This window comes from Mus caroli, chromosome 3 (genome assembly GCF_900094665.2).
Source record: "Mus caroli chromosome 3, CAROLI_EIJ_v1.1, whole genome shotgun sequence".
Lineage (NCBI taxonomy): Eukaryota > Metazoa > Chordata > Mammalia > Rodentia > Muridae > Mus > Mus caroli.
The window spans coordinates 135764563-135769846 of record NC_034572.1 but is presented as its reverse complement, the minus strand read 5'-3'; the positions used below and the strand labels follow the sequence as shown (position 1 = coordinate 135769846).

General features: G+C 43.4%; 1 protein-coding gene across 1 annotated transcript in view; it reads right to left on the bottom strand.

The window, feature by feature from the left end:
* The window catches only part of LOC110291318 (guanylate-binding protein 5), an 18363-nt gene extending 17607 nt beyond the window's left edge, over window positions 1–756 (bottom strand). The window contains exon 1 of the mRNA XM_021158401.2: window positions 547–756. The gene's annotated coding sequence lies outside the window, so the exon portion shown is untranslated. The remainder of the gene's footprint in view (window positions 1–546) is intronic.
* Between the last annotated feature and the right edge of the window lie 4528 nt (window positions 757–5284).

Genomic DNA, 5284 nt, shown 5'->3' with positions numbered 1-5284 from the left:
CTCTCTCTCTCTCTCTCTCTCTCTCTCTCTCTCTCTCTCTCTCAGCTCTGGCTGTGAATTTGTCCCAAGCTCCAATGAGGACAAGCATCGGCCCACATATAGAGCCTTGCTGTCTGGGAATTCACCTCCCAACAATGGGAGCACTGGTTAGAGCCGCACGAGGCTCGTCTCAGACCTTTTTTTTTGCGTAGCTCACGCTTTGCTATTGTTCATGCAAACAGTATGGTTGCCTGCTATTCTGGAGGTGATTCTGTTCTAAACAGCAACTAGGGATGCCAAGAAGTTAGAACAAGCGGAGATCAACAGTTGGAAGTCATTTCTACTGTTCAGTTTAATCTCTTCACACTCTGCCCTCTCGTTAACAGGAAACAATAACGGCACTGAATAAACACTCGGACTGCTGGACAACGAATTCTGCTTCTCTGAGAACACTGCTGTTTAATCTTTAATGGGGCTGAGCCAGCACCCAGGCTAGGATGCATCCCATCCTGGATAAAGTAGTCTAAAAAATAAACCCTAACAGTCTCTTCCCACTCCAGGTCTTACCTTAAGAAAAACTGAAGCGCTGGAGCAGGAGCCAGTAAGAACACTGCTTCAAACGGGACTCTGCAAGAGGACAAACTCGTTGTACCCTTATTTATCTGTGCTTGGTTCTGAGAAATAAGGGCCAGCCCTGTGAATTTCCTTTCCTCTCCCAGAGAGCTGGGAGAGAACTTGATTATGAAACGCAAGAACAGGAATCTCCAAAAGGGTTCTCTAAACTGAAATTGAAACTACACAAGTTCAGACTGTCTAGTTGTAGGGGATTTTCAAAAGCAGAAGGCTTGAATGTCACTGAACTAGTTTCCCAGAAGTTGCCCACAATCTGAAAGAGAATGTTGACATCGTTTGTCATTGTTTCAAGCGCTGTTTATTTTATTCCGTTGAACTAGGGTGATAATTTTTATGGTTTTGAATCACATTTGTTTTGAAGGGAAACCTCATGTACTATTTGAAGACTCATTTTTTTTCTTTTTTTTAATTTTTAATATTTTTTATTACGTATTTTCCTCAATTACATTTCCAATGCTATCCCAAAAGTCCCCCATGAAGACTCATTTCTTACAATTGTCTCTGCATCCACTTAGGATAAAACTTGTTTTCGTTGGTAGTAGGTTAAACAAGGAACTCAGGGCGTCATGTTGTGGGTTCTTGAATCCCATATATAAAAGAAATAAAGAACAGAATTAGGAAAACTGAGGATAACTTTTTTGGAGTTGGAGAGAGGAAAAAAATTAGCAGAGCAGACAAACCGTACAGGAAACCAGAAGGGAGAGATGGCAAAGAAAAAGAAAGCTAATCACGCTTGCTGGGTTAGAGACTGCACCAGCAAACTGGCTCGGTCACCAAAGGCTGTAAGCATCTGCTTGTGGGTCGGGATGTTTCTTCTGACAGACCGAGGAAGCCCAGAGCGTCAGGGCAGGGGGCTGAGGACTGGCATCCAATCACGGAAAATAGAAAGAGGGAAAGAAAAAGTTATCATCTCTAACTGGAGGTCTATTCACATCTACGTTAGGGGAGGGGTTCCTGGGGTGTCTAAGTACTTAGCTCATTGAGGGAGTAGTCACTCCTTACATACATCTTAATGTGTCTGCAAGCATAACAAGTGTTTGAAGTGACAATGTTTTGAGGGACATTTGCCTGTCCAGATGACTGACAGGCTCATTTAGATGAACCCTTAAAAGAAAGAACAACGAAGTATCTTTGTAATCTTACACTGTTTGGTGCCGTTTGGAACACCTGCTGATGATGTGACCCAAGTCCGATTCTTCTGAGCAAAACTCAAGCCACTGAGTGGCTTAAACTAATTTTTAAAAATAGGTCAATAAAATAGCTATGCTTTACCAAGAAGAAACAGCCTTCCCTTAACGGATCTTTAAGAAAGATCTTCTATCTCACTTGTCTAGAATCCAAGCCAAAATATTAATATGTTAACAAGTCCTGGAGATGACACTGTCATTGCTGGGACAAGGAAACTCAGGGAATGTCTGGTCATATGTAGCTAGTAAAGATCAGTTATAGAGAAGCTGAATGTTGTACATGGATACTTGCGGACTTTGTTCTGACGCTCTCTGGAGTCTAACTCTCCTAAAGGGAAGCACACTCGCTTTAGATTGCACTCGCCTGTAAGCCTGACAGAAACAGCGTTTGACTTTATGGTGGGTACGGCCTATGCTGGTGACTTTGGGTAATATAACCGTTATCACAATAACAATTGTATTAATCTATGCGCATTGGATGGCCTTCCACTCCAGTGTCTTCTTTATTTCGTTGGTTGGTTGGTTGGTTTTGTTTTTATTATATCAGTTTTTCAAAAAATATTGGTTTTTTTCTGTGGGCTCCCTTTACCAGACTTTCTTTCCATGGACTCGATCACTTCTCCAGGCAGACTAATCTCTGACTGACTTGAGCATGCAGCCTCAGAGTACCTGGCCTCGGAAGGAAAGGCACGTGGATGACTGGTCTCATTTTCCTGTGTCTTGAGTTGAATGCAGAGGCAGACTCAGAAGCTGTCAGACCTGAGTGCAGGTTGAGTTCTACAGCACTAGGCCTGTCTCTGTCCCCATGAGTGTGGTCACTGGCTGGGGGACAGTGACTCAACTTGAGACACGGTTGGTAGAGCGCTGCATGGAGCCAGTACTTCCATACAGAAGACTCCAAAACTTACATTGCAAGTGAGCGCAAGGGTTCCACTGACACTCTGGAAGGCAGCTTCTTCTTAAGACCTCACTGTCCCCTCTGAGGGACCCCATGGGCTCTTGGTCCTTGGCTTTCCCCCCTCTGCCTCGCTATACTCCCCCTTTTGCCCTATTCTACCACCCTTCTTTGCCTTACTGTGCTTTGCAGAGCAAGAAAACACTCTCTAGTAAGACTTTGGTGTCATTTTACTGCTGTTTACATTTCTTCCAGTATTTATAATCTTCTGTCACCCTTCCCATGTGCCTACAGGTATGTTTATCAGGAATTGTTGGGTCATGTTTTTAAAGTAAGGTGCTTTTGTCTTTCTATGCTGCCTTTGTGGCAACTATTCCAGGTCAGGCAGTGGGTTGCTACATGACAATAGCAATCATTGAAAATAGTACCCTGACTTTGGAAGCCCCGTGGAGGACAGGGGTACAGCTGATACAGCAATGGTTCTAAGGCTTTGGCCAAGTGCACAGCAACAGTATCCATGCCATGAGGCGTTTCTGAACTATGAACTACAGAAGTTCCCAGTGGATATATGTATCTAAAAACAGTCTTCAAAAGTACCCTTGGAGTCTGGAGTCTTGGCTCAGTAAGTGAAGTGTTTGCCATATAATCATGAGGACCTGAGTTCGAATCCCCAGATCTCACATAAAAGCTACCTGCTGTAGTGTGCATCTGTAACCCCAGCTCTCTTAATGCAAAACTAGGAAGCAGATAGGGCAATCCTCGGAAACTTGTGGGGCCACTGGCATATATTATGCAACAATGAAACAATGAAAGAGGGACAATGTCTTAAACAAAGTGAAAAGCAACCTGCCTCATCTAAGTATGGCCCATGTGTGACTGCATCTTAGACACCTGAGCATGCATATACACACTGGGGAGAGGAGGAGAGAGAGAGAGACAGAGAGACTGGGAGATCAAACGCATATACAAGATAGAAACACCACAGGGGTAAGTGGTTTAATTGCCCTTGAACTTTAATTTTATAGTTGGCTGTCCCTTTGTGTGTGTGTGTTTTTTAAATCACATTCCTGTGTTTGCTATTTGAGAAAAGCAGCTGAATTCTTAGAAATGCCCAAGTTACATCAGAGGTCCAGTTGCTTTCAGATTCCAGACTTAGATTTCAGGAAGTGCCGTTACAAAGAGCTGTGCTTTGGCTCCAGCCCTCACTTTCCTGTGGGGAGAACACTCCTGCCAAGCTGCTTGAAAACACAACACCTGGAAATGTGCTCAGTTTGGAGAGCAAACTTCCTCCTGGGTCGGATTCCAGAACCACCCTCTCTTATCATGCAGCGCTTGTTTGTTTAACATCTTTGTAGGACTAGACTACATGTAGAAGGTAGATAGGCCCGCGGCCAGGGCTTGTCATAATGCTAATCACCGTTTGATCTGTTTTCATTGTGTTCTCTGTGAGAGACACAGTGACTTCACACACACACACACACACACACACACACACACACACACACACACACGCACACACTAAATAATTATATCACTTGCTCAACATTTATAAACACTTCCTATTGCTCAGCATAGCCGGTCTGCAGTTTCTTACATAGTCTGCCCCCTGCTGCCCTTTTGTAGCCTCAGTCTATCTCCAGCTGACCACAGACCTGCATCGAGAATCAGCCATCCCATACACAACCTCAACCAAGAGGTTCACACAAAATCCCTCTGCCTAGAACTCCTTTTTATCATGTGTTATCTGAGTACATTGTACTCCTTAAAAATTAATTTATCTTAATTCTATGTCCCTCAGGAAAGTATTTCTGTCTTTCTGAGAACAGAGGGTCTCTTCTCCATACCTACTCATATTATCGCCTGTTCCCTTACAACGCTTAGCAGAAATTGAAATATTCTGCACGACTGTTTAATGTCTTTTTTGTAAAATGCAAAACAGAGCAGCACAAGAATCATGACTTTTCTGACGACTGTGGCTACATCCTGGCTGCCTTCACGCACGCCCGGTCCACGTACGTGCCCAGTACATCGTCACTGAATGGGCAGACGCGAGCAATCGTGTTGGAAAGGGATACTCTAGTGTCTCTTTTCACACAGGAATTTTACTCTTTGCATCTGAAATCTCAATACAAGTCCCCTCCCACAGTTCTGGAGGCCGACATGTGGGATGGAGGATCTCATCATCATGACATGCGTTCCCTTGCTGTGGTCCTCAGCAGGATACAACATCTTCCTACTATGTGAGATTTTGGTCCAGGGGTTCTCCAACCCAAAAGAAATCCATGACCCAACAAGGATATGTACCTTGTAAAAAGAGTAAGCTTGGGGCTTCACTTATTCTAGTTTTACAACTATAACAATCTTGCAGCATTTTAATCTAATACTTATTATTTAATGCTTTAAACAGAAAATGAAAATTATTGTGAGACTTCTGATACTGTTGGCTTTCTAATCTGGAAAGCAAGAAAAATTACTAAGCAGATGACAATGAAAATAATTAAGGTGAGCATTTTTACCACAGTGTATCGGCTTACTAGGACTCCTTTAGCTGAGGACCATTCTCCTCTTGTGTTTCCTGAAGGCTGTGTCC